The sequence below is a fragment of the Pinus tabuliformis genome, chromosome 7 (genome assembly GCF_031772625.1).
Source record: "Pinus tabuliformis cultivar Carrire ecotype Pingquan chromosome 7, CPIR1, whole genome shotgun sequence".
In the NCBI taxonomy this organism is placed as follows: Eukaryota; Viridiplantae; Streptophyta; class Pinopsida; order Pinales; family Pinaceae; genus Pinus; species Pinus tabuliformis.
The window spans coordinates 1,248,542,963-1,248,568,201 of record NC_142293.1 but is presented as its reverse complement, the minus strand read 5'-3'; the positions used below and the strand labels follow the sequence as shown (position 1 = coordinate 1,248,568,201).

The following is a 25,239-nucleotide window of genomic DNA, read 5'->3' as shown; positions in this document are numbered from 1 at the left end:
AGTGAGGCTTTATTTATGCACTTATTTAGCATGTAGATTATTTTGTTGGAAACACTTGTAATCGTGTATCTACCATTTCGATATTCTAATGTGAGAATTCCGTTCTCTTATATTCATTATAGATAAGTGGTTGCAGGTGTAGGGAGGGTTCTCTTTGGCCCCAAAGGTCAAACAAAACTAGAATACTCATGGATCCTAGGCATAGCCTCTAACAACCAGGCTGAAATGTATGCTCTTTTCCAAGTCGTCGTCTTGGCTCGATCTTTATCAATTAGACCTCCAATTATTATAGGTAACTCTAATAACTCCATCCGTCATCTTGCTTTAGCAACCTTTCCTTTGGACTCTGCACTTCGCTAGCTTTACCCAAGAATTTTGAGATCACTCACTTGGATTCTTCATATTCAAATCAAATATGTTTTAAGAGATCTTAACAAGGCAACAGAGAAGTTGGCATATCAATCCTTATCACTCCCCCTAAAACTTTGAGGGTCAACGAAATCCTACAGGAAGCAATTCTAACTTATAAATATGATGATGAATTTCAAATTAAAAAAAAAAATTATTTGTAACAGCATCAAGTGGTGCAACAAGGAGACGCTGAAGGTAGTGAGCACGAATGTTGCACTAATTGTTATCGGGATAAATTCGGCGCAGGGAAAAAAATGGAAAAAATCGTAAAAAATCGGGAAAAAATCGGAACATACAAAAATATTCATTTTTTTTCAATTTTTTTAATATCTAAAGCATCCACAACATAAAATAAATACATTGACATATAAATATGATAAAATAACTAATATATAAGATGTTTAATATCATTTCTAGTGCCACATCACACATAACAGTGAATCATGTCCTGAATAGTAAGTCCTGACTCATGACTCGCAACTCAGCCTCAAAATAGCAACAAAAAATATAATAATGTATCTCATATCATGAGTCATAATGTCATATACAATGAAATGAACCAAATAACTAAAGTCTAATACCACTGATTTCCTTTGCCCCTCTAGATGTAGAGGTCGGTGGAGTTAGTAGTAGACTCTGCTGTGCTCTAGAAGCTGAAGAACTAGGAGCTACAGGAGGTAGACCACATCCTCTACTGGTGACAGGGGTAGCTTGGGTCACCTCCTCCTCCTCAAAAATATATATATATATATATATATTTCAGCAATTTTTTCCCAAAAAATCGCAATTTTTTCCCAAAAAATCGCGATTTTTTATTTTTTCAAAAAATTGCAATTTTTTCATAAAAATCGCTGAAAAAAAAATTGCGATTTAATCGGCCGATAATATCTCCGATTTGAATAAAATGCGAATTTCCGATTTAATCGCAATTAAATCGCCATTAGTGCGACATTGGTGAGCACAATATCTCTTTTGCAAACCCAGCCCAATTTTCCCTAGTTATACTCTCTGATCGTAATCAAGTAATTGTTGATGAAAATTTGATCATTATAGATGACTAGGAGTCAATCCTTGTTATATTTGATGCCAGCTAAATGTTACTGTGTCGATGGCATTTTCTATAGATTGTATCTTTATGGCTATATATATATTCATTGTTGTGATATTAACTTGTGTCTAACAAACCAAGTTCCCGCTTAAATTAATACATCTTCTTCATGGATATGTCTTAGAGTAGCAACCCTAGCTCTCCAAGGATAATTTTTCTACATCAAGTTTCAACAAGCTTAGACTGATTTGTGGCTTTGTGGCATGCAAAACAATCCTTATTTGCCTTACACATCCATACATTAACCCTCTTAGATCCATGCCTTTTTTAATACATTTGTTCAAGATTTGGTAGGCATTAGCCTTGGTATTTTCCTTCATGTTCCTTCCCCACATCATTTATTTATGCCACTTTCACTACAACTGTTTGTTTTTGTCAAGGCTTACTCTTCATACATCACCTAGAGCCTCCACTCCATAGCCTTAGTGTTAAAATTGGCAACTAGGGCCAAACTCCATGTGGGTCATCTTATTTTATGGCAGCTGATATTTTCTTGGATCCCTCTCATCGAGAGGTATAGGATTGATCTAAAGATCATTTGATTCCGATAAGTATTCATGGAGATATGAATTTATTTGTGTTATGGGACAATTTGTCAAGGTCGGCCAACAACCAAATAACCCCCACATGTTCTCAACGTTTTAGTATAAAAGGAGATGACTTGAGAGTCATTTCACACACACTTCACTCTTGATTTCTCTCCACTTGTTTTGGGTTTTAGTGGAAGAGAAATCTAGGAGGATGAAGCCCTAGACGCAAGAGGAAAGGAGGCTAAACAAGCTGCCTTAGCCACATTAAGGAAGACAGGCCAACGAAGGTTTGAAGGGACGTTGGAGGTCAGCTTCAAGTGACCAAGTGCTAGAAGGAGGGTTTAACTACGCTCCTAGGAGAAGCCTTCTATAGGCTCACTAAGGAAAACCTATATGTTGTTTATAGGAGGTCTCTACAAGCCCTAACCGCAGTCCAACAAGTGCCATAAGCTGGTGTTATAATATGCCCTAGACGTAGTCAAGGAGGAGGCCAAATACAAGTCCTAACCGCAAACAGAAAGGGTCAAGGAACAGCGTGGAAGAGGTCTGCTACAGGAGGCCAAGTTTGGTGACTATCCTAAGGTTGAATCTAGGGCCAAGAGGGCAGGCTGCTAGTCCGAGTAGAGGAGGAGAAAAACACTGGAATTTGAGTGATTGTTTGGGCACATTGAGAAGGCTGAAAGCTATAGCAAGCTAGGCCGCAGGCCATAGCAAGTTGTTGGAAGTATTGTAGGGTTGTGTTGAGGTGGACAGACCCTTAAGAGGATAACGTGGCATGGGAGGAGCCTCTCTAAGGTTGGCCGCAGCACTAGAGGCCTAGTCTTGCTGACTGTGTGTTCGGTTAAGGACAGTGGCACATGCTCTAACCAGAATGCTAACAGTGGGACAGTAGCAATGGCAACATGATGCAACAATGCCACATGATGTAGCAATGCCACATAGGTGTAGCAATGCCACATAGGAGCAGCAATGCCACATGGGACAACAGTGTGGCAGCATGGAGCAGCAATGGCACAAGGCACAGCAGTGATAAACAATGGGACAGCAAGTACATGGTGCAGCAATGGTATTTGGGGCAGCAATGATACTTGGTGCAGCAAGTACATGGTGTAGCAATGGTTCATGATGGAGCAATTGTACATGGTGTAATATTGGTACATCAATGGGAGCTGCAACAAGTACATGTTGTACAGTGCAACATCGTGCACATAGGAGTAGCAATGCATAGCATAGCTCAGCATAGTACAACAGTACAATGATGGGTACAGTCATGATCAATGAAGCATGATGAGACGCAACATAGTGATGATGGGTGCAGCACAGTATAGCATGATGATGAGGAGTAGCACAATGATAGGTGCAGATAGGCAACAGAGTCACCTTGGAGAATCAATTGAAGCAGCATGTCTTCAACTGAGTTCAGCTACCTCATGTATCATCTTCTTAGAGATGATCTATGCTCTTATTTAGATAAGTCAAAGTGTTGACTTCTGTCGTATATGTACTATCTCTCTCTCTCTCTTCTAAACTATTAAAGAACATATAAGAAGAATTGATCAAGGGTTCCCCACATTGGGGTTTGTCCCTGGCTAGTGCCACATCTTTTGTCCTCTTGTCTTGGCTTGTCTTCTGCGATTTATGTTTATGTTCTATCTGCAATTTACTATTATGCTAATGTGATTGCTAATCAGGAAAAGATATTGAACTAACTATGATAATTGAAATAAATTGCACTAGGCATAGAACATACCTAAAATTAACATGGTATCAGAGTTGAGGTGAAGACAAAGCCCAAGCAAGAGTGAAAAGAGCAATCACCGAAGACAGTTGGGAAAGGACAAAAGGCTCAATGGGTTCCTCATCCCTCTTCAAATTCACCAAGGGTGAAATCGAAGCAGAGAATATTATCAGAATGGCACAGCAGAAGCTTCTGATGGCCTACCTAAAGATCACTTCAATGGGAAGTCTGGATCTAAGGGTAGAAGGAAAGGTAGATGCCTTGCTTGCAATAAGTTCGGCCATTATGCGAAGGAGTGTCCGAATGGTCGGGACACATCACTTGATGATAACAATCATTCTAGGGACATCTTCAATGATCGGAGGAATGACAGGTAATGCAAGACATCAAGGAAATGGCCGACTCTTCAAAGAAAGCAAGGAACCCCAGGTATGAAGAATCAAATGTTGTTATATTGGCCCTCTCCTCCAGACTCTTTGGGAATCTGGCTTATTGATTGTAGTGCTTCAAGGCACTTCATTGGATAGAAGGGTGCTCTCTCTAATTTGGTAGAGATGGAACCAATCGTGAGATTATACATGGAGTCAATGCCACCTATCCCAGAAAGGGTGTAGGGAATGTCACCCCTCAATTAAATGAGGGTAACTCGACTCATTTAAAATAAGCTCTCTATGTACCTGATCGCAAGAAGAACCTGGTGTCCATTTCGGCAATGGAAGTTGAAAGTTTCAAGGTGACTTTCATCAATGGAAAGGTACGTGTTTTGGAATTTTCAAAGATGCTTTTATTCAAGGTTCGCAATTTGTATCAAGTTGCAGGAAGTCCATTGGGGACCATGTCAGTTGACACATCTCGTCTATAGCACGAAGGTCTACTTATTATGGGGCCTCACCCGATGTGAGTCAAATGGTGACAAGAATGCCTGAATTCAAGAAGAGCATGAAGGTACATGTCCAAGATGTACCGAAGGAAAATCTTACAAGGGGACCATTCCCCTCATGTAGCAGGTCCACAGGTTTGGAACAACCTGAGGGGTTTGAGATTCATGATCGGGAATCTCATGTATGCAGGTGGAAGAAAGCCCTCTATGGCCTGATGCAAAACACCCCGGGCTTAATATGAGAGGATTGATAGCTGTCTGATGAAGCTGAGATTCATTAGGAGCGAAGCCGATCCAAACCATTGCTTGAAGGTTGTGGATGATAGACCTCTCATACTGGCACCTTATGAGGACGACCTCTTTCTGACAGGTACAGACCCTCTCATTTACAAAAGTAAGAGGGAGTTGGATTCCGGAGTTGGAATGGTGAACTGCAAGCCCGTGACTACCTCGATGGATCTTAACTTTCATAAGTTATGTGGTAGGGATACCGCACCTGATTTGGGAAATGTCTCTGAATTTCATAAACTCATTCTAGCATTTATGTTCTTGGTGAACTCCCGTCCGGATATATGTTTTGTAGTTCGCATGTTGAGCTCATACATGGTTGAGCCTCACTACATTGGTGCCAAGAATCTTCTGAGATATCTTCGGGGAACAATCTCTCATGGATTGAGATACACTGCCGGAAATATGAAGCTGCATGATTATTCGAATGCTGACTGAGCAGGCAGTGTGGAGGATCGCAAGAGCACTTCTAAGTGTTGATTCTCTTTGGGTTATGCTTCGATATCCTGGATGAGCAGGAAGCAGAAGATGGTTGCTTTGAGCACCGCTAAGACCGAATACATAGCTACGAGTATGACCTCGTGTGAAGTTGCCTGGTTGGGGAAGCTCTTCAGTGAGCTATTTGACACATGATGGATACCACAGTGATCTTTTGTTACAACCAGAGGAGGATTTGGCTGTTGAGGAATCCCGTGTGTTATGATCGCTCCAAGCATATAAACATCAGGTACCACTTTATCTGGGATATGGTACATCGATGAGCGAGAAGGCTCCATCGCATTGGGACTGATGTGTAGGTCGCAGACATTCTGTCAAAGCCCAGAGGAAAGGTCAAATTTGTGACTTTCCAAAATGACTTGGAGTCGTTGAGATACCCTCTTATGAGGGTCCTGTATGATGCATGTATTGAGCTCTGGGAGCTCTGGGGGGCTTGGGGTACTTCTTGGAGCAACAAACGACCATAGGGCGACTCACCCTCCTCTCGTGGTGCGCTGTGTAAAGGGTGAATGGTTCAGCCTTCCCCTGTGATACCCAGTGGTGACTTATGGACAAGATGAGTGGCTCTCCTGTCGAAGCATCCTACCCATGCAGTCTAGGACTCATGGGAAGTACCTCTCACTTGGCCAATGAGTAGGGAAATAGGGTTAGGGACCATAGTAGTACTATTGATGGACGCATCATTGTATCTACCGTACTCCCTATGCTAGGATGACCTCCATTGATCTAGGATCAATTGGAACTTACTTCGAGTCAGTAAGAGTGATATAGCTCACTCTCTCTTGGAACTTATCTAGGATCAGTATGAGTGGTTTGAGACTCTCTTGTGATATTGATCTGGGATCAATGAAACTGACTTCGGGTCAGTAAGAGTGATATAACTCACTCTCTTTTGGAACTGATCTGGGATTAGTAAGAGTGGTATGACACACTCTCTTCATATGGGACTGACTTTGGGTCAGTAGAGAATGGTATGAGACATTCTCGATCAATTCTTCTTCTTCATGGTTCAGCAGAGCAGTGCAGGGCACTGATGGCAGAGATAGTACAGTCTGGCAGATGGATCAGTGGATGGAGTTCTCCCTAGTTGAGAGGGAGTGTTAAAATTGGCAACTAGGGCCAAACTCCATGTGGGTCATCTTATTTATGGAAGCTGATATATTTCTTGGATCCCTCTCATCGAGAGGTATAGGATTGATCTAAAGATCATCTGATTCTGATAAGTATTCATGGAGATATGAATTTATTTGTGTTATGGGACAATTCGTCAAGGTCGGCCAACAACCAAATAACCCCCACATGTGCTCAATGTTTTAGTATAAAAGGAGATGACTTGAGAGTCATTTCACACACACTTCACTCTTGATTTCTCTCCACTTGTTTTGGGTTTTAGTGGAAGAGAAATCTAGGAGGATGAAGCCCTAGACGCAGGAGGAAAGGAGGCTAAACAAGCTGCCCTAGCCGCAATAAGGAAGACAGGCCGGTGAAGGTTTGAAGGGACGTTGGAGGTCAGCTTTAGGTGACCAAGTGCTAAAAGAAGGGTTTAACTACGCTCCTAGGAGAAGCCTTCTATAGGTTGTCTAAGGAAAACCTATACGCTGTTTAGAGGAGGTCTCTACAAGCCCCAGCCGCAGTCCAACAAGTTCCACAAGCTGGTGTTATAATATGCCCTAGATGTAGTCAAGGAGGAGGCCAAATACAAGTCCTAACCGCAAACAAAAAGGGTCAAGGAATAGCATGGAAGAGGTCTGCTACAGGAGGCCGAGTTTGGTGACTGTCTTAAGGCTGAATCTAGGGCCGAGAGGGTAGGCTGCTAGGCCAAGTAGAGGAGGAGAAAAAAGCTGGAATTTGAGTGACTGTTTGGGCACGTTGAGGAGGCCGAAAGCTACAGCAAGCTAGGCCGCAGGCCATAGCAAGCTGTTGGAAGTATTGTAGGGCTACGTTGAGGTGGACAAACCCTTAAGAGGATAACGTGGCATGGGAGGAGCCTCTCCAAGGTTGGCCACAACACTAGAGGGCTAGTCTTGCTGACTGTGTGTTGGGTTAAGGATAGTGGAACATGCCCTAACCAGAATGCTAACAGTGGGACAACAACAATGACAACATGATGCATCATGCAACAATGCCACATAGGTGCAGCAATGTCACATAGGAGCAGCAATGGCACATGGGACAGCAGTGTGGCAGCATGGTGCAACAATCGCACAAGGCACAACAATGATAAACAATGGGACAACAAGTACATGGTGCAGCAAGGTGCAGCAATGGTATTTGGGACAACAATGATACATGGTGCAGCAATGGTTCATGATGGAGCAATGGTACATGGTGCAGTATTGGTACAACAATGGGAGCTGCAACAAGTACATGTTGTATAGTGCAGCATAGTGCACATAGGAGCAGCAATGCATAGCATAGCTCAGCATAGTACAGCAGTACAATGATGGGTACAATCATGATCAGTGAAGCATGATGAGATGCAGCATAGTGATGATGGGTGCAACATGGCGCAGCACTGTACAACATGATGATGAGGAGAAGCACAATGATAGGTGCAGATAGGCGATGGAGTCACCTTGGAGAATCAGTTGAAGCAGCTTGTCTTCAATTGAGTTCAGCTACCTCATGTATCATCTTCTTAGAGATGATCTATGCTCTTATTTATATAAGTCAAAGTGTTGACTTCTGTTGTATATGTACTATCTCTCTCTCTTTGTTGAACTATTGAAGAACATATAAGAAGAATTGATCAAGGGTTTCCCCACATTGGGGTTTGTCCCTGGCTAACGCCACATCTTGTGTGCTCTTGTTTTGGCTTGTCTTCTGCGATTTATGTTTATGTTCTATATGCAATTTACTATTATGCTTATGTGATTGCTAATCAGGAAAAGATATTGAGCTAACTGTGATAATTGAAATAAATTGCTCTAAGCATAGAACATACCTAAAATTTACACTTAGCAATCCATACATTAGCCCTCTTAGATACTTCTTTAGATTAAGATCGTCTTTTACTTAGGTTATTAGTGTTCTTCTTCATCAAACCGCTACCAATGCATAAACCATAAAGAGACAAGAGACACAAAATATAGACTATCAGCCAAGGCCAAAACCTCTCACTCTTTGAGAGGAAAACCCGCACAAATTCTTCTTATAGAGATTCCAATTGACAAATACCAAGACCATGACCTAGACCCTTGACCAAAATGACCTCTCCAAGACCAAGTCAACTTTCTACAATTTAGCCTTCACTTCTCCAACACAGATCTGAACTTTTTGGTCTCCTTGACTGTAGTTTTAGGCCTGCTATAGTAGACTCTTCCTTCTTGCACGTGTGACTGATAAGGTCTGAGTTTTGTCCCTTACTTCTTTACTTTGACTAGAGAGAGGCTATATGAACTCAGCATGCAGTATAGACATCATATGTAACTTAACTCGGATTCTTATCTTCTGCAGTACTAATATTTTTGCTCTTGCCTTTCCACTCACATGTGACAGACCTTGACCAAAAAATAGTCCTGAAATATCTTTGATCTTCCCTTCAAACTTGTTCTCTTTCCTTCACTGGGATGTGAGGCTGCTATAGACCCTTAAGATCGAACTCTTTTTTGCCTCTTCTCAGATTACCTTCTCTAAAATCTTCACCAAAAATCTTCCTCTGAAATGACAGTCGAGCTAACTATTTATAATTGTTTCCTGTCAATATAAGCCGACTTGACTTGGGTGTGAGCCGACATGTCACTTGAGGAGATCATTTAATTCATCTTGAAGCCGACTTGCATGAGGAGACTTTATTTGGTCTTGGAGGGATTTTTACACTTATCTGATGACTCATACAAATTATAACATGCCCAAGAAGGGTCCTTCATATATGACATAGACTCAATTAGACTTTTATGACTATATGACTCAATCCTAAAGGCTCACAATGGGAGCCACCACTAAAAATAAAATTCCTTTCTCATGAAACCCATGAGACAAGCATTACAATAATAAATTTATTTTTCTTATTTTCATCAATTACATAAAATCACAATTACACGTCATTATGAAGACCAAACCTAGTTACTTTTCAAGACTCCTTCTTAACTAGGGAGGTATTCATAATGGTACTTGGTCATTCTCAATCTGAAGAATTTCTCATAAGAAGAATCGGATTGGTAACCCATCTATATAGCATCATATCAACCAGCATTGTCACATAGAAAGGCCTTGACTAATAGCTCTATCTCTCCACGAGATCCGAGCACAATGCTGGCAAGACTAATGATGTATAGACACCCTCATCATTGTCTCTCTTGGAACATACCCCACCCGGGTTCTCAAAGTGTGTTCCACTAGAACTATTCTTATCTTGGATTCCCAATCCTCAAAGAATATTGGTCCTCAACGACTACTCTTATCTTGGATGCCCTAATACATCCTCAAAGAGCATCGGATGTCAGATGCTTACCCAATCCTCCATTTTGTCTTCCCAAGTGAAGACTAGAATGATGTGTCTATTGTAATGACCCATCTTTAATATAGAGAGCACAAGAATATTAGCATGCATACGATGCATGCATATGATAGCTACATATGCATGTATTGCATGTACTGCACTATTATATATATTTTAAATTAATTATAAATGTTGAATATCACGACACTGCTTCAGATAGAAGTTACACACTCACCCATCACCAAACATATTGCTTAATGCGCCATAATTAAGGAGAAAATACCCTAAATAATTTCAAGGATATAAATTTAAAAATATAAAGTAAATATGGTTATAAGGAAATAAATATTAAATTTAAGTTAATTATAAATATGGTTATATATTTATATATCTCATAATATTAATAAATTATACTAATAAATTATCAAAATGTGAAATTAAATCAAAATAAAATACATATTATAAACTAAGGGCATTTATATAAAACTAATAAAAATCCTAAAGGTAAACCTTACACATGTCAATATTCCTGTAGCTTTGGATGAATAGAGTCACACGTTACAAAGGATGGAAGGTGTCACCATGTAGGGAGGGGTGACCGCCAAGAAATAGTATACATAGACGGAAGGGGAGCATGAAATGGGGAGGGGAAATCAGTTTTTGGGGAAAGAGAGGATTGCCTTCACTTTTGGAATATAGTGCAAGGAGAAGGAAATTAAGAGAATGGTGATAGAAAATAAATCTGTTTGAGGGATGATCCAGGGGCTCGATTTTTAAACTGAAAATTGCGAAATTTTGAGTTGTTCTTGGAGTTTTGGGCACGGGGGCCAGTGGACTTCCATTTCGAAGTCCTCTGGATCTAGGAACCGCAGAGGTTGATCCCAGGTAGGCAGGGAGGAATCGGTTGGTTTGGTAACAGAATCAGAAAACTCAGAGCAACGTGGACCGACACCAGATGGGAGAATCAGGTACGCAATTGCATTTAATTTGATAGAATTTTACAAGAAATTTGTCCATTTAGTTGAATCTTAACAATCAGTCCTTACATTTGGTATCAGAGCTATGTTAAACTCTCAAACCTGTTAAAATAAGGTTACAGTCATAATAAATGAGAATTATAAATACTGTAATCAGTATTATTTTTTGTAATTTTATAGTATTTTCTGAAGTATCTTTCATAACTTTCAGACCAGGAAATCTTAAGTGCATAGGTAGTATTTATAGACTCCAATTAAATTTTATTAGAAATCATTTAACAGTACGCTTCCCTTTATAATTACTTCCCTTTATAACACTGCCCTTGATTATAGCAGAAGCTTGCTGCTTCTACTTTGTTAGTGCAGAAACTTTAAAAAAAAAGGACAAAGTTAAACATCCCAGTTCAGAATATGACCATTAAAGGAAATCCTGAAGTCATTTTGATATAAACAGAATATCAATGATGGAAAGATACATATGTACAAGAAAACATAAAGGGAATTGGTATATAAATATAAGAGGAATTCCCCTTTTGGCCCATGGTCAAACCACATACACTGCTTCTCTATTGAAATTGATTTGCACTACGCCCTGGCAGTGTCAATGTTCAGCCTCTGTCAATGAATTTTGCCAACATACGGCTTCCAAACTGCAAAACAAAAAAAAAAATAACTCCCATGCATCAATTTATCTCTGCCACGAAGTGCCATTGAGCATTCTAGTTGTTGAAGATGTCTATTGTAGCCCTGATCTCTTCCTACTTCACCAAGATCAGACAATTTGACAATATTTAAAAGTGTGAGAACATGCAAGCAAATGCTGAGTGCATGCATTTGCTTCTGATTCAGCCTTGGTGGTTTTGATACTCCTTGCACATTCAACCTATGTATCCACCATCTGCAGGGCACAAAATTTTGAAACCAATAACTCATAATTTAAGAGGCAAAACATGATTTGATAGACTGACAGTGAACTCAAACATTAAAGCATCGATAAATTTCTCTGCTGATATTCAAAAAGAACATAAATTAAAAATCTTGATCGTATGCTTAATCTGATGATTTAAAGATAGAAACTGCATAGATTCATGATGTGGAAGGCATTCATAAAATGCTGGAAGTAACCAGAAAAATTGTTGTTTCTATGTGAAGGCAGGATTCAGAAAACAAAAACTTAAAGGAATTTGCCAAATATTGCACTGAAGAAATGAATATATTAATATAGTATAGAGTGAAATAAAAACAGAGCACCATTGTAAACTAATATATTCATCCACGAATCCCCGAGAGGCTGAAATACTGGATGAACCCCTCGAAGCTGCAAAGTGGCACCCAGGAACAGCATCTTAGCAAAGGTACTTTCTTGAAAACCATCTAATGACTATCCATTAACTTCTTCCGCAATGCTGGAAACAATGCAATTTTTTTACGCTTAAAGAGTGTTGCAGCTACAATCTAAGTAATTGTCTCGACTCCTCGATCTGGCAACTTAAAAAAAAAAATGGACTCTGCAAATGCTCGAAAGCTGATGATTTGTCCCTTGATGTGTTTGCTCAGCTCTCTATGTTCAGCTTCCACAAGCATAATAGGTGATGAAATGCGACCCCAACTTCATGACGCTTCTCTCATTGTGACGTTGCTATTTCCCGTCCCTTAGAGGAAGATTTCGTCACCATATCCTCTAGTTCCTGAGTGTTGTGGTGGCTTGACTCGTCAGTCTCATCGCCTCACCATTTGAACATCTCGTGCCATTGCCCTCAGCTGCCACGGTCATGGCATATGTGATGTTGCGCCATATGGTAGTAAAACTGTTCACTCTGGATCACGGTCAAATGCCTTTCCTACTACTGTTTACAAATAAATATAAGGCAAGATATTCGACACCCGCCCAGCTAAACGATTGCGTGTTAAATTATGGCGTGAGATTGGTAGTTTACCTGACACGTTGAAACTCATTTCTTAGGTGGTGTTTGGTGTCAAACGATGATATTAATTATCTAAACCTTTGACGTATGTCAACCACCGAAGGATAAAGGAATATGCGGTGGTGTGACGGTGGAGCGCTCTGGTGTTGATACATAGGTTTGCAGGTTTGAACCTGCGACCCTTTTAATCGTATATGACGTCTAGCTATAAGGCAGATGTCCACCAATCCGTCAGAACACTCTCGGGCCTTCACTGCCTGGAGCTCAAAAGGTCAAAAGCGGGACGTTCATCAAGAGACGGGTGGCAGTGGAGACCCCAACCATCAAAAAGTTTAACGCTCACAGTATTCGCACTCTAACCCGAGAGCCATCGTAGGCATATATTAGTATGTAATGACATGTATTAGTCAAAATATTATAAACAACGCAAGCAATATAATAATAACCCATCGTAAACCATCTCTGCTAAAGTTTTCAATATCTTGAATGGCTACGTCTTGTACAGGGTTTTACAAGGGTATTTACTTCAAATCATTGAGCTCTCGAGGGTTTTACAATGGTTTCTGCTTCCAGTTTCTGCAGTAGGAGATTGAACCCACGTCATATTTTTTCTGGAAATCACTCAAATGGCAGAGGCTGTCAAAACTGAGGAAGGGGCCAATCAAAAGATAGACTCTTGAAATAATGTTTATTGGGGTTTTTCCCTCCAGGTCAACCCCTAGAGTAAGAGGTTCATAAGTTTTTGTTGGTGACCTTGCACAAACTGTGACTGAAGACATGATTCGTGAGATATTCTCATCCTGTGGTGAGGTTGTAGAGATACGCATGATGAAAGACCCGAATGGAGCTTTGAAGGGATATTGTTTTGTTCGCTTTGCTACAAAAGAAGTTGTTGTAAAAGCTCAGCTGGAAAAGAGTAACATAACATTGCAAGGCAAAAAAAAGAAAAAGATTGGAGTGTCTCCATCCTCGCAAGGATTGGGAGCACGAAGAGGTGGAATCAATGGTTCGTCGAGCTTTTCAGGATGTTGTATCTGTAGTGCTAGCTATGCCTCCAAGAACTGGAGAATCCCCTCAAGACAAGAAGAAACAGAATCGAGGGTTTGCTTTTGTTCACTTTGCATCACATGCGCATCTCACATGAGCCATACCTTTCATTGTCTTCTCAGTCTCGCCTTTCTCTAAATTTTTTTTTTTCCTCCTATCATATGCAGTTGTTTGTTGAGTCTAGGAATTTGAAGCCTGCCTAAGAAATGTCAGTTTGTCATAATCTGGTGAATTCCAAACATGCTAAATGGTTGGTCTGAAGCTTTGATGAACTTCTTTTGATATCGACCTTAATAGACCACCTCAAGTCTGACATATCTATTTTGAACTTAATATAAGATAAGAGCCCCAAATGTGGAAGGCAAGGATCTCTGGAACATATTATGTTTTTTTTAAACTGTCACAATTTATTTGCAATTTTTCTGACACTTGTAGAGTACTAAACACAATAGAAACTTTCCAGGTTTAGTTTTTCCAATCAATAAATTAGATCTTGTAAATATATGACATCAGTCTCAGCTCAAAAATTATAATTCTCAAGTTGTCATCATGCATTCTGTATACCAGAGAAGGAATGCAGTTGTAGGAGATGCTTTTTCTTGGTGTGCATATGATTGAACTGTTCATTATATTTTGAATGGATGTTGTATGATGATACCCACCATTTTTCAATGCGGCCATACTTCTATAGAAATCAAGAGTTAATTCAGTAGGTAATCCAGTTATATCAAAATTTCAGGCATTCATATCTGATTGTATTTCTTATAAATACAGTTCCAATTGCAAATTTCATATGTATTGCAATCTTGGTAGTGATATACCATACATTGAATTTGTTTAGGTTGTATTAGTAGAATATATCTCCAGATATCAGTATCATTAAAAATATCTCCATAAATCGTTTTCACTAGAAAACATCTCCAGAAATCACTATCATAACAAACAACCGATCTTGTGGTCATTTCATCTCAAGTCAATCGCCTTAGTTGAAATGTCTCTCTCTTGATCAAGAAAGAAGGGCTTCCCAATTAAGAATCAAGCCCAATCTCAACATCCTCCCAATTTGATCTGGTCCACTGGGGAATTCCATCACAGGCTGCAGCTCGTGCACATCGAGTAGGAACCAAACAAGACTTTATGCTTGGAGGTAAATGGCGTCTCCTAGTGGACTGGGCTGAAAGTGATCCAAAGCTTGATCCTGATGAAATGGCAAAGGTAAAAGTGGCATTTGTAGGAAATCTTCCAGAGAATACCAATGAGGACTTCTTAAGAAAACTTTTTGAACCTTTTGGGAAGTTGGAGAGAGTTGCGATATCTAAAAAAAGAGTAATATGCCTGTGAGGTTCGTCCACTTTAGCAAACGATATGAACTGGATAAGACAATAAAAGAGCTGGATGACAAAACAATTGAAGGACCAGACAAAAGCCCAAAGTTTAAGATACAGGTCACAGTTGCAAAGCCTGTAGAGTGAACAGTTCCTCCATGAGGTATGATGGTCAATTACTTGTTTAATTGAAGAAAGGGGTTAATTTGCCTGCGATGGATCCATGGTGGATGAGAGCAATTGACCAAGAGCCAAAAGAACCAATCACCATATTATAAAAGATGCTATTGAGCATGAAAATGGTCGAGCTGGTGTGCAAGACACAGTTATCTACACGGGCAGCATATAAATTAAAGCAAGAGTGGTACTCTAAGTTGGATAATTCTAGTGATTTTGATTTAGTGCGTGGTAGTTGGAGAGATGAAGATAGTGCCCCTGACATTTCTGGGGAGAGCAGGTTATTGTCTCCTATTAACACTCATAGAATTGAGATTTTACAAAATAGTATTTTGGGGAAAGAATTTCATAATGTACATTCTGATGTTGGAGAATCTCTCAGCCCTTCTGTAGAATCAGTTAGAGAAGACATTAATGATTCCTCAGTGTTTGAAGGTAACACTTTGGCAGATGAAGAAACACTTTGCAAAACCGATATGTTGAAGCTTTTTACCATGAATCTCAGGACATAGAGAGAGGTTTCTTTAAAAGAACACTTGCAATTAAACTAAGTGACGAATTAATTCATGAATATGTAGAATTTAACATTATGGAGAGAATAATTGAATTCACAGGTGAAAAGTTGAATTCAAATTCTTCAAAAGATTCCCATATCTTGAATAAAGGATAATGATTGGGACTTAATGGATAATTTGTTTGAAATATAAAATGCAATGCAATTGGTTCCAATTAGTAGGTTATGTGCCTTATCTTCTGTTATGGTAAAGTCTGAGAGCATTGACTTGATGAAAATGATGGGCAATCGGAAGTATACGAACAGGGGAGGCAAAGATGTTTCTATAGCAAAGTGAGGCATAAATCTAAAACAACCATGGAAATACATGTTGAATGTTATATTAGTAATAATAGAAAGAACGTAAAAAGAAAAAAAAATAATAATAAAAAATATAGACACTATAGGTACAATGGAAAGGTACGAAGGATCTAGCGAATTGGACTCTTTAGAGATCATGACAGGGTCCAAATACCACAATAATACCTATGGACTAGTGAATTTGTAGAACAAATATTAAAACTAGTACAAGTAGTCATAAGTAACATTGTAAAAAAAAATAAGAAGCAAGGAAAGGTCATAAAGCTACATATTTTATGTTGTAAACAAAAGCATTGGAACTCGATACAAGACATGGGCTTCAGGACAAAGAAAGGAAATTTATGTGCAATGCTTATCACTTTGACATGACATTTTGCACTAACTTTTCAAGGAATGATTGTTGGGACAACATTTAGACCTAATTTAGCAGTCCTTATAATTGATGAATACAACCTAAGCACAGGTTCCATGAGCATAAATACAACCTATAGGGCCGAGGTATTGAAAGAGTACTACCATTTAAACATAGAGCAATGTATGGTGTATTATTGTTAGAGGAAATGTTGAGTACAAGATATGTCCCCAAATGTTGTTGCATACCATGCTTTGATCTAGGTATTTCAAACAATATATATATATATAAAGAGAGCACAACAAACAACATTATTGTTAAAAGGAATGAATTGAGATCTGTCTTTGCTAATGACTATCCATATGATGCATTTTGTTACCAAGTAAGATAATAACCCAGCTAGTTGTTACTAGAGCAAAAACATACAGATCAATGAATGTTTGGGACATAACGATATGTGCTGGTAAGATCAAATATCAAGTGTCAGTTAGCAATCCAAAGCCATAAGTTTCATGCACAATCAATACACGAAAGAATGATTTCAAATTATTATGCTTAACATTGTTGGTACATGGATACCTATATAAATCATGACTTGTGTTATGGATGTGATATCTACAATTTTATTTTTATTTTACATATCAACATGAATGATGATATGGTAATAAAATAATGAATACACTTGACTTCTAGATGTGAAAATGAACTTACAAATATATTGGTTAGACATAGCCAAGTTTGTTATATGAACTCAAAGATCAATATCATAGATGAAAGTTTATTAAAATGCAGAGAAAATCGTTATCTGAATACAATTAATTTTGAATATATCGATGCATATGTTATAATTTGTGGGCAAGTGTTTATATTGCAGATAGTATCATTACCAAACCGACTATGTGATGACAAAACTCCAAAAACAATTGAGGCTCAATGAGATTCCATGATAGGGTATTGACCCTAATTCTACTAGGAGAGGTGGAGGTGTTGCCCACCATTTATCCTCCAAAACCTGGAGTCATGGGAGGACTATGTGAGTCACGCTCCCCTAGACGTGTGATGATGACTGTCGGATGCCTACTGGGAAATTAGGTCGATATAGTCGACGCTGCCATCCTTAGAGTTTATGAATGGTTAGGTCAGTATAACTGACACCATGGCATACTCCAGTAGAGGACGGATAGGATGGGAGCGGAAGAGATTAGGAAGGATAGGATGATTTTATAATAGCTTGGGAACCTGGTTGGGGCAAGGCATGACCATTAAAGTTATAAACCTAGAAGTATTCAAAACACCAATTTTATAGTGTCCTCACATTAAATAAGAATTTAACCTCGATACGCAACCCTAACAAGAATATACTAATCACTAAAATAAGTATTGATATACGATAAAAACTCCAACTTTGGGACGAAGTTTTCTGAAGGAGGGGTGTATGTAATGACCTATCTTTAATATAGAGAGCACAAGAATATTAGCATGCATATGATAGCTACATATGCATGTATTGCATGTACTGCACTATTATATATATTTTAGATTAATTATAAATGTTGAATATCACGACACTGCTTCAGATAGAAGTTACACCCTCACCCATCACCAAACATATTGCTTAATGCGCCATAATTAAGGAGAAAATACCCTAAATAATTTCAAGGATATAAATTTAAAAATATAAAGTAAATATGGTTATAAGGAAATACATGTTAAATTTAAGTTAATTATAAATATGGTTATATATTTATATATCTCATAATATTAATAAATTATACTAATAAATTATCAAAATGTGAAATTACATCAAAATAAATTACATATTATAAACTTAGGGCATTTATATAAAACTAATAAAAATCCTAAAGGTAAACCTTACACGTGTCAATATTCTTGTAGCTTTGGACGAATAGAATCACACGTTATAAAGGATGGAAGGTGTCACCATGTAAGGAGGGGTGACCGCCAAGAAATAGTATACATAGACGGAAGGGGAGCATGAAATGGGAGGGGAAAAATCAGTTTTTCGGAAAAGAGAGGATTGCCTTCACCTTTGGAATATAGTGCAGAGAGGAGGAAATTCAGAGAATGGTGATAGAAAATAAATCTATTTGAGGGATGAACCAGGGGCTCGATTTTTAAAATGAAAATTGGGAAATTTTGAGTTGTTCTTCGAGTTTTGGGCACGGGGGCCAGTGGACTTCCATTTCGAAGTCCTCTGGATCTGGGAACCACAGAGGTTGATCCCAGATAGGCAGGGAGGAATCGGTTGGTTTGGGAACGGAATCAGAAAACTCGGAGCAACGTGGATCGACACCAGATGGGAGAATCGGGGACGCAATTGCATTTAATTTGATAGAATTTTACAAGAAATTTGTCCATTTAGTTGAATCTTAACAATCAGTCCTTACATCTATCTCCCCCTCTTAATTAGGGAGGACATAACAATTCCAATAAAGGAATGTACTCATTACTATGGGAGGAATGTATCTAAGCTCCCTCTTGCCTTAGGAATTTCCAACTTTCTTCCAAGTAAGAAACTTGTTTCCATGCTCCCTCTTAATTAGGGACCTACAACAGCTCCTCGGTGGAGATAATGGAAAAACTAATTGCTTGAAGAACTCCTCACGATGTCATGAACTTCTTTTCATTATTTAGGAGTCTTCACATTTGGGACTTCTACATAGGGCACCGACCATCCATCACTTTCATCCATGAATCAGCCATGTCATCATCGAAAAGTGATCCATCAGTCCATATTTGGCCTTTCTTTATGCCATGCTACTTTCTTCATGCCATTTTACGTAAGGATCTTTCATCCTACTACATGTGCATCGGTGGTGGAAGACATCCATAGATCTTCCCTTGGCAGCCCTGCATAAACCCATCCAGATATTCAAAAATAAAGGAATGAACATTAAAATCAACATTACCTTTGTGATGGTCTTTCATCATGACATCTTCTAGTTTGCATTAGCATCCTACATACATATCGACAAATCCCCCAAAGATATATATATTGTCAAGGGTATTTTTCTTTTTCAGACTCCATCAGAGTCTTCATATCTTCCATGGAGATGTCTAGTCAAGTTTTCTTGGTCTTTTAGATGTTGATTGCCTTTACCATGGTTGCATATTCCATGATTTCTTCCTTCCTTTCGTCACACATCTCATTCCCAAGAGCTTCCAATCGGAATTCCTCAATTGTTGTCAACCACTTCATACTTCATATGAGGACATATTATGTTCATTTCATCTATTGAATGTATGACTCATGCATTCCTACATTTCTTCGAGGGAGGAGATCCTTCTTTTGATCATGCTCTCAAGATAGAGCATTGATCCATGTCACCTGCAACCATATGACATGACTTCTACAATATTAAATGTAAGCATACATACCTCATTTTTCTTTAGGTCATCCAGACTTCCTGCAGCGGCTTCCTTGATTGAAAGAGATTCAATCCCTTGATCTACTTCACGTCTACGTCATCGTACCATCATCCCATAAATTCCACAAGTTCGGAATTCTTGATGAAACACTTGCTTCTTGATCGATGAACTTTTCAATGAAGATTCCATCAAAGAATCTTGAGGATCTAAAGTATCCCCATCAGCAAATGTTTCCTTTTGTCAGATGTATGATGAACCTTGTACTAGATGACCTTTCCACTTATGTTTCCAATGAGATTCCCAAGAGCTATATCCTTGACTTCCATAGATTCTAACCATCTTACATGCTTCTCTATGATGATGTCCCGAGCTCTTTCTTTCAAAGCTTCTATGATGCCTTGATGCATCCTATTTAGTGAATTACGATAGTCATATCTTACAACAGAAGACTTGGGAACTTAAAAAGAACTTAGGTGAGGAAGACTATCTCAGTCATAGTAGAGATCTCTTACTTCCTCTGTCTTGGACTTCTTCTTTTCAGCGTCTTCCACTTCTTCAGTAATATGAGCTTCTTCTCTTCTTCTTTTGTTATCATCCTTCTTGATCTTAGGACAATCTCTTTTGTAGTGTCCATATTCCTGACACCCATAGCATTGGATTGACTAGGGTTTCTTTATTATTGTCAACATACCCTAAGCATCAAGAAGTTAGGATTTTGTAGTGAACCCTAAAGGTTAGGGTTTCACCAAAAATGAACAAATGGCAAGAAATAGTATGACAAGGGTGGATTCAATCTAGGGATTAATCACCTTGTCATCACCCAAAGTGTATACCTAAGGTTCAACGCTCAGAGTAGGGGTTGTCACCCTTATCCCTACTCACTTTGTTCTAGCTCTCTCCTAGATAAGCTAAGGGGGGTAGTCCCTAAAGATAGATGAAAGGGGAAAACTTGTTGAAGCAACAAGTCCTAGGAGATCAAAGGGGAAGATCATTACCTCTCTAGACAACTTTAATTATAATGAATTAGCAAGTGTTCTAATAAATGAGCAAAACATATCTTAACAAGATGAAGCAAATGAGGCAACAACGAGATCAACAAATATAGACCAGTGCCTGATGAATAATGCTCAAAGTAAATTACACCACTTGCACAAATATGAAAAGCTTCAAGTTACTGGATAAGCATAGTTGCAAGATGGATATTAGACAACCAGAAATATGAGCAGTAAACAGTTTAAGAGCAATTTGCAAGTATGATAGATATGGATCTACACCCAAAAAATATTCATTCCAATTGCAAGAATCACAAGATCATGGATAATCAAAACACTTTAATAGCAACGATCCCTGATTACTTAAATGTACTTCACTTAGAAATTATGGCAATTTAGAGCAAAAAAACTTTTCTTTTGGAACAGAACTATAAGTAAACTAGATGAGATTGCTAACAGTGAACTTGTGTAATTGTGAGGTGCAATTAGATTTTAATCATGCAACTGTGCAACGCAACAACAATATGCAATTAGAAAAGAAAGGAATGAGAGATGGTTAGTGAAAGTTATCCTTGATTGAATCACAAGAGAGAAACCAAGACAATGCCTTCTAATGCCTTTTTCTTATCAAACTGATGTCCATAAGCCAAAAAATAACCAACTGTAAAATGCATCAGTTCTCCAATTTACCACTGTCAACAAAAGATAAGCTCACTGTAGCCTGATGTTAGTGTACGTTAACCCACTTAATAGAAGAGCCCAAAACTACTACCAGCCCGCTATCTTAGATTAATGACAATGACCAATCTTAATGCCAGATTTCAGGAATGCTGCTGCTAGGATCAAATCAGACCACTGATTAGATAGAATCAGTCACCAGTAATTTATAATCAGTCAGCAATTATAACATAGTCACATAGGATCAATCATTAGAGATGCCAAAAGGAGAGTCAAAATTCTTGATATGTCAACGCTAACTGCCTTTGCAAAAATATCAGTCCTAAAATCTGCTTAGGTAAATAAGCCAAAATCCCACACCTATACTCCCAAAAAGGAGTTAAATTTTAATTAAAGTTTCAAAGCACATTTGTCTGGTCTCTTTCAGAATCTGTCGCAAAAATATTTAGGTGATTGCAGGCCTAATAAATCCCTTCACACCAGCTACTACAAGCAAGCCCCTAGACTCACGGCTAAAGGGAAATAGGTCACCCAAGTAGCCTCTTTCAGCCTGCTAAAGAAACACTGGCAGATCTGCAAATTTTAAGATGGAAACAAGTGGAAAACCTCTTAAGATCAATTCGAAACCTCCGCAATTTTTCAAGGGTTAGATAATGATATTTATGCTCTGAGCAAATTATGATCTGGGAGGAGACTAAGGCTCTCGGCCTAAAGGAGGAAAAGCTTCAAAGAGAAAAATATAATTTTGATTTGGTGCCCAGAAAATGCATTGAAGTGGTCTGCCTGCAAAACTTGTAATGAAAATTCTTCAAAAAATCCCGTCGAGAGACACAGTGAGATGAGGCAGAAAGTTACACAAGAAAAAGTAGACCCTCGCAAAGATCAGATCAGAGGTGACAGAATGATGGAACAAAATAATGGGTCAAAGGTTTATGAATCAGAATCAGAAGCTTGATACGGGAAATTGTTGGCATTATGAATTAGGTGTTGTCCTTGATGGCAACCTACCTGATGAGTTGTCCTTGATGACAACCTATTTGATGAATGGACTACTTGATAAAGGTATAAACAAGATGTGACAGAATGCATGGCAGTTGTGTTTACAGATGTGACAGAATGCATGGCAATTGTGTTTACAGATGTGACAAAATGCAGGGCAGCTCAGAGGAATCAGTTCAGAAGAATGAAGTTCAAGAACTATACGTGGGTTCTGTTAATCCAAGTCGCATATGCACGCGAGTTCAGTGAAGACAAGTAGCGTATGGTTTTTGCACCATGGTATTCTAAATACCAGGGATTCCTACCATGGTATTGGCCCATAGTAATGAGCACGACACAGAATATTGATCACATCAAAGAATACCATCGGCATAACTATGGTTTTGACCCAAGATATTGAAAAAGGCTAAAATTATATAAGGAGGTGAAGATCAAAGTGTGTGGGTGTGCAAGTGATGAAAGTCTTATGAAGAGTTAGATCAAAAGAAAATATGCATGTTATGGGTTTTTTATGCTTTGCTTGATCTAAACTAAGCATGCAGCTGAGTGTTTGATGATGGATGAGATCTAATAGATCTGAAATAATTATGCACTAATAATGGATCAGGATCATGAGACCTGAAATGACTTATCATTGTATGATCTGATAACGGATAGACTAGATCTGAGTGCTAATGCGTGTTTTATCATTTAACTGCTATGATCTGGGTATATCTGAAGTCTTGAAAAGCTGCGAAGTTATAAGTCATTATTTGCAGATCTATACGCAGGTTCGCCTCGGTGAAGGCGCGTATACACGTGGATTCGGCACTTCCAAGTAGCATATGCAAAGGAAAGGCTTGTTGTTCAGAAATGACTGATCTATCTGATCAGTGCTACTGTTTTACTGTTGTTTGTCAATGATGTCTTCATTAAATCTGAAGTTAAACTAATTGTATAAGGAGATTGAGTCTAGTTGACTGATTGATTGAGTAAGAAGGGTGATCTTTGCTGCTATCTGTTTAGAACTCTATAATATGATAGTAGATCTTCATAATGTCTTTGGTTGGTACAGTTTTTGGTTCAAAAGATTTATGATTTAGTGTATTTAGAGGTATACGCAGGTTTAGTTACAGAAAGTAGCATATACATGCAAGTTGTCCTCATTGAAGCAGCGTATACATTCTGACATATGATTTTTGATGTTGCAGTTGATTTTGGTTGTTGATGCAGTGTTCTCAGTTCAGTTCTATGTACTGGTTACAATGATCTAACTGTTCCAGTTGATTGGTTGAATTTTGATTAAGTGTCGGTTGATTGGGTTTTGAGCGAATGGTTAATTCAGTGGTATTAGAAATTGATAATTGGGTTATTCAGTTGTGTCAGAGGTTTCAGTGATTGTTTGATTCAATTGTGTCAGAAGTTTCAATGATTGGTTGATTCAGAAATTGATGATTAGGTTTCAGTTATGTCAGAGATTGATGATTGGGTTTCAGTGATTGATTGATTCAGATGTGTCAGAGATTGATGACTGTGTTCCTGTGATGAGTTACAATTTTTTCAGTTAGGTCAGAGATTCATGATTGGGTTTCAGTGATTGATTGATTCAAATGTGTCATAGATTGATGACTGTGTTCCTGTGATGAGTTGCAATTTGATTATTGATATTGAGCTTAAATGTTGATAATGGGTCCAGTATGAAAATATGATGAAACGTGGCCAACAAATTATAATGTGTTGAAGAAGGTGGATCCAGTCTGAAAATTTGATGAAATGTGGTCCATGGAAGATGCTGAAGGTTGGAGCCTTCAGTGAGGAAGTCAAAGATTCTTGCCAGTAGTAGCTGGTGATTAGATCAGGGGGTTGGAGATCCCTTCTAGTAGTAGCTGGAGAACGAGTGAAGGTTGTAGCCTTCTGCAGGTTGGTGCCTACGTACTGGTACAAGTTTACGCCAATACAAGAACCAGGGGGCAGTAGCTCCCTTCCAGTAGAAGCTGGAGAACAAGTGAAGGTTGTAGCCTTCTGCAGGTGGGTGCCTATGTACTAGTATGAGTTTGTGCCAGTACAAGATTATAAACATCTTTTTCTTTATATTAAAAAGAAGACGGAGACGACAACAGCAGGTGGTTTTCTTCCACATTGGGTTTCCACCTTAAATCCTGGTGTTCATGTGTGTTGCTTATGTGTGATGGTTTATTTTGTTATTACAACACATGGTTACTATTTATCTAATGTTTAATAAAGTACTGATGCACTGGCTGAAGACAAACATATGATGAATTAACTGAATCATAAGTTTACTGGATGTACGCTAGTTGTCTTAAGAACAGTGGCGTACACACGCGTGTTCCTTTCACTAAAGTCGTGTATGGAAATATGAATATGAAAATAAAAAGTTATTGATTTGAACATACTGATTCACCCCCCCTCTCAGTATTTTTCCCAACATTAGTTACACAGAAACCTTCTTCCAGATAAAAGAAAACTAGAAAAATTATTAAAGATTACTTGAGATAAATTTTACTTATTCCAAGTTGCTTATTTGTCAAATTCTGTTGTAATACCCTCTAAACCATCTGCTTCAAATCTGAGCGTGTATATCAGCCTTCAAGGCCTAGGGCTTCCTTTCA

The 25,239-nt window shown here is 38.6% G+C and overlaps 1 protein-coding gene across 1 annotated transcript in view; it reads right to left on the bottom strand.

The window, feature by feature from the left end:
- Positions 1-25,239, bottom strand: part of LOC149251898 (uncharacterized) — a 268,925-nt gene that overhangs the window by 195,010 nt on the left and 48,676 nt on the right. The gene's annotated exons all lie outside the window — the stretch shown is intronic.